Here is a 13297-nt window from a genome sequence, read left to right on the forward strand (position 1 = left end):
GAGGATTCTCCATACTTCCTTCCAAAAAGGTTGTATTAGTTTGCAGTCCCTCCAGCAGCATAAAAGTGTCCCCTTCTCTACACATCCACGCCAGCATCTGCAGCTTTGAGACTTTGTGATGTGGGCCATTCTCACTGGGGTTAGGTAATATGTCAGGATGGTTTTGATTTGCATTTCTCTGATGATTAGGGATGATGAGCATTTTTTCACGTTTCTGAGACATTCATCTGCCTTCTTTAAAGAAGGTTCTATTCATGTCTCTTGCCCAGTGATATGTGAGATTGTTGGGTCTTTCGTTGATTAATTTGAGTTCTCTATATATCTTAGTTATCAAGCTTTTGTCTGATTCATAATATGCAAATATCATAATATGCAAATATCTTTTCCTTTCTGGAAGTTGTCTGTTTGCTTTGGTTGTTGTTTCCTTAGCTGTACAGAGCTTTTCAGTTTAATTAAGACCCATTGGTTTATTACTTTTGTTGTTGTAATTGCCACAGAAGTCTTCTTCATAAAATATTTCCCCCGGCTGATATCTTCAAGTGTATTCCCCACACTTTCTTTGAGGATTTTTATTGTTTCATGCTTTAGATTTAAATCTCTTATCCATCTTGAATCAATTTTTGTAACTGGTGAGAGGTGCACGTGCAGTTTTAGTCTTTTACATGTGGATATCCAGTTCTCCCAGCATCATTTATTGAATAGGGATTCTTTTCCCCAGTGTATGTTCTTGTTTGGTTTATCAAAGATCAGGTGGCTGTAAGAGGTTAGTTTCATCTCATGGTTTTCTATTTGATTCTAAATATCAATGTCTCTATTTTTGTGCCAATACCATGTTGTTTTGATCACTATGGCCTTGTAGTATAGCCAAAAGTCCGGTGGAGTGATACCCCTGGCTTTGTCTTTATTACTAAGAATTGCCTTGGCTGTAGGGGGTTTCTTCTGGTTCCCAGTCCCACGTTTTATGGTTTTACAAAGAAATTCAGACCAGGCACGGTGACTTTTGGCTGTAATCCTAGCACTCTGGGAGGCCAAGGTAATTGGATTGCTTAAGCTGGGGAGTTTGAGACCAGCCTGAGCAGAAGTGAGACTCTGTCTCTACTAAATATAAAAAAATTAGCTGGACATGGTTGTGGGCACCTGTAGTTCCAGCTACTCAGGGAGGCTTAGGCAAGAGGATCACTCTAGTAATTTGAGGTTGCTGTGAGCTACAGCATCATGGCACTCTAGCCTGGGGCAACAAAAGAAAAAAATGAAGAAAGAAATTCAGCCATAAAAAAAGGCAGGGAAGAAACTTAAATGCATATTACTAAGTGAAAGAAGTCAATCTGAAAAGGCTACCAACTCCACGAATCTAACAATATGCATCTATAATGAAAAAGGCAAAACTATGGAGATAGTGGAAAGAATGATAGTTGCCAGGGGTTAGAAGGGAGGAGGGATAACTAGACAGAGCACAGAGAAACTTCCAGGCAGTAAAACTATTCTAGATGATGCTATAATGGTGAATACATGTCATTATACATCTGCCCAAGCCTAAGGAATGTGCAACTCCAAGCATGAACCCAAATGTAAACTAAGAAATTTAGGTGATGATGTGTCAGTGTAGGTTCATTGATTGCCACCAATGTCCCCCGATGTGCGATATTTATATAGTAGAGGAGGCTGTGCATGTGTCAGGGCAGGGAGCACATGGGAATGTTCCGAAATTCCTGTTCAATGTTGTTGTGAACCTAAAACAGCTCTGAAATAATAAAGTCTATTTAAAAAAATTAAGAGGCCAGCTATGGTAGCTCATACCTGTAATCCTAGAACTCTGAGAATCCAAGATAGAAAAATGGCCTAAGGTCAAGAGTTTGAGACCAGCCTGAGAAAACTGAGACCTCACTTTTACTAAAAAAAGAAAAAGAAAGAAATAGGAAAGTTAGCCAAGCACGCTAATGTACATCTATATTCCCACCTACTTAGGAGGCTGAGGCAAGAGGATTGCTTGAGCCCAGAAGTTTAAAATTGCTGTGAGCTATGATAGCACCATTGCACTCTGGCCTAGGCAACAGAGTGAGACTCCTTATAAAAAAAAAAAAGGTACAGTGATTATAGTGCCAACCACATACAACCAAGGCTGGTGGGTTTAAGCCCAATCCAGGCCAGATAAACAAAAATGACAACTGCAATAAAAAAAAAACAAGCCGTTGTGGCAGGCACCTGTAGTCCCAGATACTTGGGAGACTGAAGCAAGAGAATTGCTTTAGCCCAAGAGTTTGAGGTTGCTATGAGCTGTGATGCCATGGCACTCTACCAAGGGTGACATAGTGAGACATGTCTCAAAAAAAAAAAGTATTAATAAATTCAGGTTAAGTCCATCATAAGGGCAGGCCTCAGAAGACAATAAAAAGGCAATTTGTCTTGTCATCAGAAATAACCTTAGATGGGAAGACAGGATGTGCGTTGATGGATTACATGGAAGTAGTAGCTTCAAAGAAGGCCACTTTCAGGGAGGGGCACAGTGGAAGGGCACTTGGCGCACCTCCTGGGGGAAGGGCTCAACTACAACTTGTACTTTACCTAACAAACGCAAACAATGTAACCTAATTGTCTTTACCCTATTAATCTGAAATTTAAAAAAAAAAAAGGCCACTTCATTTTCTTCCTCTTGTCCACCTGCCTATGAAGCAGCAAGCTACAGAGACAGGGACTGTTGCTACATATGCCAGAAATTGGTTACACTCTAACGGATTTAGTTCGAAATTAAGCATGCACTCAATAATAGCCATACCTATAACATTGGCTCTTATTTTTAACCTAGATCTTCTTTTCTGGATTAACGTGAGGGTACATGTAATTAAATTACATTGTTTGTGTTTGTAAAGTCAAGTCCAAATTGCAGTTGTGTCCTTCACCCAGGAGGCGTGCCATACACCCTGTACATTGTACCCGTTAGGTGGGAACTTTTCCTCCCCCCTTCTTGAATTTAATTGCGTTTTTCTCTCATGAGGGCCTGTAGTTGTATTCTCAACTGTATTCTCAATCTTAAACTGTAGAACTCATTCTGACAGTGAGACTGAAGTATGACACCGCAGAGAGAAGTGACTTGCTTAAGGACCCACCTCCAAAGCTTGGGGATGTCCTGCTGATAGGCATTATTCTACCCATGCAATGTTCATCGACTAAATGTCTCAGAAAAGACAGAGGCTTCTGGGTGGCGCCTGTGACTCAAGGAGTAGGGTACCGGTCCCATATGCTGGAGCTGGCGGTTTCAAACCCTGCCCCAGCCAAAAAAAAAAAAAAAGACAGAGGCTTCTGAAAGTGAAGATTCTACAATCAGTGGCACTTTAGCAAATGAATGTACTTCATAGCAGTAACGGAGGCTGCTTGAATTTTTTGTTCAAATAAGGATGCTATGCTAAATATCAATAAATTCCTTAAGTAGGATTATTTAATCTAAAGTCCTTTTTCCACTTTGAATTTACTTCTAAAAATGGATTCCATATTTTGAAACAGCATGATTAATAAATCTCCAAAAATATCCCAAAAATAATATCCCATACTTATTTACTTAACTGGCATTTAGAGTAACGTAATTAACAGTTTTAAAAATTTTCCTAGCCTCTTTAGTTATCCAGTCAAGCCTAAATATTTCGTCACTCCTGCATGATTAACATGCTAGTACAGATGAAAGTGGGAGGGGGGGACTCTTTGGAACAGGTGCTGATTGCCTGACTTGCAATAAACATCCCCAGCCGCCACAAGCTTGGACATCTGGTAGAGATTTTGTAGTAATGAACATCTGGAATTTAATTTGCTACATGTAGTAGAAACTCCTTCCATTAAAAAAAAAAAAAATCTCTACTTTACTCAAAGCAATTTGTAGTCTTATAATCCACTTATACCCCCCACCTAGCCCGTTGGAGGGAAAAATTTTTTTCCACAATGCCTGTTGTGACAACTGTGGGAACTTTTTGGCTTTGCAAAACGGTAACTTAATGCATTTCAAGCAAATATATTCCATTTCCTTCTTCCATGTTTTAACCCATTGATAAGCTCTGGCTGTATCATTAAGGCAACCTGGTCTGATACTTTGGCTTAATTGGTCAATGCTGTCATCTGTTTCATGGCCCGTGGACTCCATAGCATGTATGAAGGCACAGCAAGAGGTGGGGGAAGAGAACAGGCAGGGAGTTCATTTGTGTTTATTGAGTTCATTTGTGTTTATTGCACAGTGTTCCTTTCCTGTGGAAATGGGCTTTCATGACTGCTCTTTCCATAGTTTAGTAGATTGCCTGCTCCACTGCCAATGGCTGCTATCAGTAGACACCCTTACTTTCATTTGTGAGACTCGGCCACCATTTCCTGGAGATAGAGATGGTTTAGGTTTCAGCACAATGTAAGTGACATTTCAAAACATTTCTTAAACCTCATCAGGATATTTAAAGAAAACCTGACAGGCCTTAGATAAGGTGACTCTTTTTCTTGTATTTTTTGCCATCTCAGATACAGGGACAACCAGCTTCCAGGAAGCAGGAGGGAGCCACTAGATAACATCAGCCCTTTCCGACTTAGGCCTCAGGGGTGGTAGAACTCCCTGAGAAAGCTGGTTGTCCATAAGAGGAAAGGCTAGAAGCTGCCATTCAGACCCTGGGTGTGCCCTTTGCACTCCTCTCTAAACTTGGCCCATGGGCAGTTTTGGGGGCAGTATCAAGCCAGTAAGTACGTTTCAGAAATATTTCCTCCTCCTTTAAAACAGATCCTGAAAGGAAATGTTGACTCTGGCTCCCCCCTAAGTTATTCATATCCACATTTCCTACCATCACTAACACACATCCCATTAAATGAAAACTATCTTCTAACAGCTATGAGTGTTTCAAAAAATTCATATTCCTTTCTTTCATCTATTTCTCCTTAGAACAAATTTGCCCTTTGAATCTAACGTATTAGATTCAGTCTGGTAAAGCACTTATTATTTTACTAATGATTGAAACATGAATTTATTGCCTGTGAAAAACATGTTTGGCCCAGAAAAACATCCCCCTCCTAGCTGGGACCTTTTGAAATATAAAAGTTACATATGTGAAACACACAATATGGGAACAGTTTAAGTGGGGTTCTCTAAGTGGTTACCAGATGATCTTCCCATAGGCTTTAGCTTTAAGACAAATGAAACCTAAAGTTGCCTGAGGAAAAGAAGATTTGTGGTGGTCAGCTTTGAATATGTTAGATGAGGAACATATGTTTTTTAAGCAAAGGAAGGATGATACAGTGAAACCTTTTGACATGACAAAGGAAGGAAATTAATCTTGAGTGGCTGTCCTTAATGTGCCATTTACCTTCATCAGAGAGTTTCTCATCCAGGGCCGATCTCTCTGTCCCTGTCTGTACCGGAGCCATTTCCTGTGTGATAGTACATTCCTGTCTGACACACCATGCCTGGGAAAAGGCAGTATCAGTCACCCCCACCCAGGCAGGCACAAGCTGTGAGACGTCATCAGAGCCCTCTCCGTTTCCGTTGCTGGGTGTTGGTCACTCTGCAAGGCTTGCATCTTTCTCTACTTACTTCCTGCCCGGTTAAGGGAAATCTATACAAGTGTACAAAAAGTTGGTTTCAAGATGAGCTGACAAAGCTCAGAGAAATGAAGATGAGAAAGAGGAGAATATATATGTCAAGGCCCAAGAATTTATAATCAAAATTTTGAAGTCTATAGAATTTGTTTTTCTCAAGTATGCTCCATGGACTGGCAGCATTGGAATCACTCGGGAGCTTATTACACATGCAAAACCCCAGACCCCACCCAAGACCTGAAAAATCAAAACCTGCATTTTAACAAGATACTCAAGCAATCTGTGTGCATGCTAATGCTAACTTTGGCTTATACAGATAGGAAACTGAGTCCCAAGTAAAAGCCTTGTGCCAAGCCACAAAGCTATACATCACAGGAGCTAGGGCTAGAGTCTTAACAGGAATGTTCCAGGCAGCCTTCATTCTCTATACATAAACAAAAGACATACAGCTCGAATGCCCTTGGGACAATATTCCTTCAAACTTGTCATTATCTTCGACCTATCAGTTACACAAACTTCTTCTTATTCATCAGAACGTCTTTTCTTCTTTCCTCATCCGTTTCAGATTCCACTAAAATCCTCCTCCTTCAAATTCCTGAAGTCCCCTTCTCCTTTGAGCCTATGGTTGGTTCAAACTCCTGATGAAATGGATTCAGAAGCGAGGATGTTACCCACCATAAGTGAAGCCAACCGCCACTTTCTTTCTCTATACTTTCTCCCAAACAGCCAAGCAATCTTCAGAAAAATCACTCAAGCTCAAAGATTATCATCACTTCACGCTCATAATCAGCAACTTCAACTGAGCCCTCACCAGGACCCACTAACCTTACTGCCTTTCTCTAGTAGTTGTTTGACCACCCTTTTATATCTTTTCCAATTTCCTCAAAATTCTCACCACCCCTTCTCAAGTAATGATTTGTCTCCACCAAGGTAATAAAGCTTATTAGTTATTAAACCCCTCAGCTTCCCATGATAGGTTCAAATCTGCATACCCTCTGGCATCTACCTATTTCCATCTTCTTTTCCCCCTCATCTTACAATAGATAAATGGCCCATCTCCCAACAAGCTGGTTTGCAATGGGTCTATAAAACCACCCATTCTTCCCTTCTCACAAAGGGTTCTTCCATAAATCATCTCCTTTTTTTCCTATATGTAACATATGCACACATCCTCGCTTCTGAATCCATTTCATCAGTTATATTCTAGTATTTCTCTTCTTGAACAAGAAACAAGCAAGCTAAGCTTTGGAGAGAGAACCCCTTTAGTTTGAGTCTCTCTCAATTCTCCCCTTCACAGTAGCTTCTTGGAAGATTGTATTCCATCTTTCTTTCTCATCTTGCATTCACTATTTTTTTTTACTTCATTAATTTTATAAAAATGCTACATGATTTTGTTTTATTTAAGCAATAGAAAAAAGATAGAAAACTGTAGGAGAAAAGTCACCAGAACTCTCGTAAGCCAGAAATAATCACCTCTTTTCTCTTTATAATATCTCTTTTTTCTATTAGTATATACCAATAAAAAGATGGATAGTTGGAAAGAAAATGTAAAATGGGACATTATTCTACATGCTATGTTTTAAAACATAAAATTTAAATGTACTTTAACAGAAGACATTTAGAAAGTGAAATTAAAAAGTCTGTCTCCTTACTTTGAACAGTAAGAAAATTAGTCTTTGTAATTGCCTTCACATTCTTGGTTTTATCAATTACATTGCTATTTTAACTGTGGCAAAATTTTTTAATACTTATAATCTGTTCAGTATTATCCTTCAAAAGTTCAGTCCTAGTTCTCCATTTAAATGTCTCAAATCCTCAACACTGATCATTTTTACCATAGGTTTTCCATTCCTGGGTCTATTCAACAAATATATTGGGAGCATCTAAACACAGATAATGAAAGTGGGAAAAGGGGTGAGATGGTTGCTTTCATAGAACTTAACATTCAAGTGAGACAGAGAAATTAAATAGGACGAACCAAAAACCAAAAAATTCTTTGGATTGTGTGTGATAAGTATTATATTACGTACTGTATATAAGGACACATGGTGAATAAGTAGGGAAATGGCTATTTTAGTCAAGAAAGACTTCCCTCAGGATGTGATGTATGAGCTGAGTTCTGAATGAATCAAAAGAGCCATTCAAGAAATGATTTTTTAGGGGGAGAACGAACATTCTACATAAAAGGAACAGAAAAAGCTTACAGCAGAAATCAGCTTGGCATATTTGAGTAACAGAAAGAAGACCCATGTAGCTAAAGCCTAGTGGGAGAGCAGAAGAGAAGCATGTACAGTTGGAGAGGCAGACAGACATGACCTCACACAAGGAATTTTAGATCAAGACTTGAAGTTATGAGTTTTTTCAAAGTGCAGTGCAGTGCAAAGCCTTTAGAAGGCAAAAGCAAAAAGGGGAGAAAAGGGTAGTGCCTGTGGCTCAAAGGAGTAGGGCACCGGCTCCATATACCAGAGGTGGCAAGTTCAAACTCAGCCCTGCACAAAAACTGCAAAAAAATAAATAAATAAACAAATAAAAATAAAGGGGGGAGAGAGAGAAATACGAAATACTTTATGTTTTTAGAAGACCAATTTGACCCCTGTGTAGGAATAAATTGAAAGAGGAAGTGGGGTTCAAGAGCAGAGACAAGAAGTCAGTTTGAGGGCTACTGTAGTAATCCAGGCAAGAGACAAGAGCTAGAACCAGTGGAAGAACAGAAAGGATAGAGAAAAATAGCAAATATGGGATATACCTTCTGAGCGGAGAGGATGGGACTTGATAATGGGGTGGACGTGGAGGAATGAGAAAAATAGAACCAAGGGCAAACTCTAGTGTGTGGTTAGTTGTTTGGTTGACCAGTTGCTTTTGTTTTACTTGAGCCACTTACTGGGAGGGGGAAGGATAGAGAAATTATAGGTTGGTTTGGGAAAGATGACCAGTAACATCACATTTGAGATGACTATTGGAATTCCAGAAGACAGAGGTATCTATGTCAGAGGGAGAAATTTAGGAATGGTGAAACTACAAGTGGAATTAGCACCCAGGGAAATACTGAAATCACCTAAGGTGGATAAGTGTCCTCACTGTGCAACAAAAGCATCCTAGAAGCTTTATTAAGAAATACTTGTGCCCCATTGCCAACTCCCAAATAAATTAGCATATGTGGGTATGGGATGTCATCAGTGTAGAAAGAGAGGTTGACCAAAGACTACGCCTTTGGGTACACTAACACTTAGAGGTTGGAAAGAGGAGAGTATGGTAAAGAAGACTGAGAAGAATTAGCCAGGGATAAAGAAGGAAAGTTAGGAGAGTATGTTGTCCTAGAAACCAAGAAAAGGGAATGTTTCATGAAGGACAGACTGACCACTGTTCTGCTGAGACATCGAGAAAGACACGGCAACATGGAAGAAGAAATTAGTAAGTTATCATCTGCTTTTGTTTTATCAGTGATGTAAAGGGAAATCATCACCCCAGAGAGGGTAGCAACAGAATGATACTAAAGATTGGAGGAGAGAAAGGAAATTGTTTAAATGTTATTTTGAAGAATCAGACAGTAAGGAGAATGTAGATTAAACTAGCCAGCCCATTTGTATTAGTGACCCCAATCCCCTTCAGCTGCTCAACCTAAGCAGACAGCTAGGTTTAATCTTGATAAGATTATTATTTGGTGTTTTGTTTTGTTTTTGTTTTGTTCGTTTTGCCAAGCAAATAAATAAAAGGAGAAAGGGAGGCAAGAGAGTTAACTCAAACTCCTAATTTCTAAGGAGTTGATTGCAATGACAGGTCACAGAATCAAAGCCTTCAGGATGGGGAACCCCTTGCTCTAAACCAAGTGCCAGCCATACCAGAAAGGCTATTATTGTTCCAGGAGAGAAATATCAAAATCAATTAAATCAAATTAAAGATATTATTCTGATTTTCAAAGAGTGTGTTTAAAGTAAATCTAAGCTGAGTGAAAAGAAGATGAGGTTTGGAAGCTTGATGAATAATGAAAAGTGGTAATGCACCCAATGAAGGCCATTACTTGGTCCTCATCTTTCTCAATGTCTCCGGTGTGGACCTAAAATCAAGCCAGAGGGTGGTTGGTGGTAAGACCCCTTATTGCACTTCCATTTTAGCCTTTTCTGTGTTCACTGTGATTTTCTTTGGCGTTTCCTCTGTATGAAACATTTGATTTTCAGCTGTTTGTACTCTATTCTCTGCCCTAATTTATATATGTTTTGCGATAGCCTTGTTTTATTCCTTAAGTTGTTCCCTTAGCTTTGTAATGTCCTTTTTTATTTTGATTGTGTTATTGTTTGCTATTCTCTCCTTAAATTCTTCTCTTGAGACAGAGTCTCACTATGTCGTCCTTGGTAGAGTGCTATAACATCACAGCTCACAGCAATCTCAAACTCCTGGGCTTAAGCGACTCTTTTGCCTCAGCCTCCCAAGTAGCTGGGACTACAGGTGCCTGCCAAAATACCCGGCTATTTTTTTTTTTTTTTTGCAGTTGTCATTGTTATTTAGCTGGCCCAGGCCGGGTTCGAACCTGCCAGCCTCGGTGTATGTGGTTGGTGCTGTAATTGCTATGCAATGGGTGCCCAGCCTCTCCTTAAGTTCTTATTTTATGGATTCTTGTTCTTAATAAGGAATTTTGTCCATAATTCCTTTGACCCAAGACACCCTTGGGTATATGGACTGAACCATTCATCTTTTTATACTCTATATCTCCCCACTTCCTATCTCTTCCTTCTTTCCTTTATCATTCTCAATATATCTAGCACCATGGCTTCCTCCCCACAGACACACACAAGCTAAAGGCAGAATGCCCTCACCAGAACTTCTCTTTTCTCTAGTAGAATTCGAGTCAGGTTTCATTGACACCTTTTGCAGCTCACAGGAGTCTACACTGTTTTCTCCACTGGGCTGCAAGTTGAAGAGCAAATATTGTGTTAGATTCATCTTCCTAGACCTAAGGAAGACAGCAGAACACTCTGCTGGGACTCTGGGCAACCTCAACTTGAAGACATGAGCCCTTCTATTTCTTCAGAGATTATCTTAATACCCTGTACGACAGCACATCACCTACTGTGGGTATAAGTCCCTCAAACTATTCCCACAGGGCAAGGGTGTCCAGAGTCTTAAGATTAATGCCCAATTTCCTAGAAATCCTTGGAGTGTGTAAAGCTCTGAAAGCCTTTCTTTTCTCTACTGAGATGCTGCTGTCTCTATAGATATTTTTTTTTCTTTTGAGACAGAATCTCACTATGTCACCCTTGGTAGAGTGCCATGGTATCACAGCTCACAGCAACCTCAAACTCTTGGGCTTAAGTGATTCTCTTGCCTCAGCCTCCCAAGCCTGCCCTGGGTCTATAGGCACGCAACACAACACCCAGCGATTTTTGTGTTGCAGTTGTTGTTGTGTAGCAGGCCCAGGCTGGGTTCAAACCCACCAGACTTGGTGTATGTGGCCGGCACCCTAACCACTGAGCTATGAGCACCAAGCCATCTATAGGTGATATTTTGGTATTCTGGCTGCAGGTCCTCAGAAATTTACTTAATATGATAGTTTCTTGTCAGAGAATATCAAGCAAAATAAATATGAAGTGCACTCATACTTGTATTAAACCTAAATAATTGGTTTACATGTGCCAAGTAAGAGGCTGAAGAGATAGTACCATCTAGAATTCTTCAGTCTTTTCTCATGTGAACCAATTCCACATTTCTAAGCACTTTCTTGTCTAGACTTTATTTTGTGTTGAGGATGTGTTTCTATGCTATCACTTTTTCCTAACTGCATTTGGAGTGAAAAATACCACAAGCCCCCCAAAAGTTGAAAATTTGTTGAAGAAAATGATGCAAAGAGTAATAATAGCCTAAAAACATTCCCTATGTCACTTTTAATACACAAATTATTGACTTTCAAAATGTTATTCACGACTTATAAAAATTTGTTTTACCATTCACTGTATGTTTTACTACCTATGAAAATCACTTACGTATCATGGGTCTGATAAAATTTATTATAATTTTTTCCACGAAAATGAATGGAAATCTTTTCTTCATTTAAGCATCTTTGTTACAGTGATTTTTTTTTTCTGGAAAAATAGATCTGGAACACAGATGAATGGATTCATGTAGAATGAAGGCAGTTGTTTTCACAGCAACCAAGGACCATGAAGAACATCAAGGCTGCAGATTCAGAGCAGCAGATCAGGAAGAAGAGAGTGTGATGGCTCCATTTTTGTGTCAGATTGGCTAGGCTGTGGTGCCAATCTGACACATGACTAGAAATACTGCCGACTCAATGCTGTAACAGCAGAAGACTGGCTCTGTGAGGACTGTGTCTCTGGAGTTACACGCGTACATGGTGACATAGCATCTGCATGAATATATAAGACTAGATTTCTTGGTGGCACATTCTGCTGTGTAGAATTGTTGGTAAGAATACTGTACATATGAGAAAAGAATACATTTTTACTTTTGTTATCCATGTTCTATAATCCAAATAAGAATGCATTTTAAAAATGCAATTTTAAAATTCCTAAAATTCAAATATCCAAGTACTTACCTCTATATCCAACAATGCTATTTTTGCCATATTTTCATCAGATCATTTGTTTTCAGAATAAGAATGACAGCTATCATTGAAGTTTCAGTATTGCTCCACCTCTTCTCAGAAATCACCAGCATCCCCAACTGCCCTCCATGTTTTTGTAATTTATCATCAAGGTATATTACATATAAGCCCTATTCATATTAACTTGACATTGCAGTTTCTGGTGAAAGAATGTTATGTGGAATACACAGGGTATTGTTTTGAATGAGTCCATTGTTTATATAAAGGTCATCTCACTGAGCATAGTCAACAGTTTGCTTTTTCACTCTACTCTTTGGGTTTGAGTTTTACCCCCACTAACATATGCAACTAGAATATTAGATTTTGTATTAATATTATAGTTTTTAAGTTAAGGCTAGAATCACTAATTTGTTTTACTTGAAAAAAATCTTTTCGCAGGAAGGGAAATCTTAAATTTCACATTCCTATTTAAATGGACAGTATTCATATACTGTGTTAATTAAAACAAGAACAAGATGACTAACATAGTTATTTTCTTAAAACACACACATACACATTCTCTATTACAAATATCTTAACAAATATAGTTTCCTAAGACAAACATCCATTGTCTCCAGTTTATAAGTCAACAGTCTCGGGACAATTACTACTGAACAAACTTTTGCATAAGATAGAAAAGTGCTTTGCTCTTTTAAGTAAACAGTCTCAGACAGAGATAATTTCATGATAATAAAGACAAAAGAAACATAGATAAATTTTAAAATCATGGCAACTGGAATGTAAATATTCTCTAATCTCCGATATTATCTTTCTATTCTAAACAAAGAATAATGGCTAACCGAGTATACGGAATTCTCAAGAGCACTATGCAAATAAATTCATGTTCCTCATTAAGTACTACACATCGGCACAACATGTGGCTTACAGTTTCAATAATAATTTTAACTGAGGCTGATTCTAAGTATTTGGGCTAAATAATATTAAAGATTCTAAAGCAGAATCTACATCTGCAAAGAGCCAGCGCATTTTAATTCTTTATAGTATTCCAGGCTATGAAGATCCTATTTTTTTTTTTTTTTTGACAGAGTCTCACTCTGTCACCCTGGTAGACTACTGTGACATCATAGTTCACAGCAACTTCAAGCTCCTGGACTCAAGGAATCCTCCTGCCTCAGCCTTCTGAGTAAC

This window comes from Nycticebus coucang, chromosome 2 (genome assembly GCF_027406575.1).
Source record: "Nycticebus coucang isolate mNycCou1 chromosome 2, mNycCou1.pri, whole genome shotgun sequence".
Classification (NCBI taxonomy): Eukaryota; Metazoa; Chordata; class Mammalia; order Primates; family Lorisidae; genus Nycticebus; species Nycticebus coucang.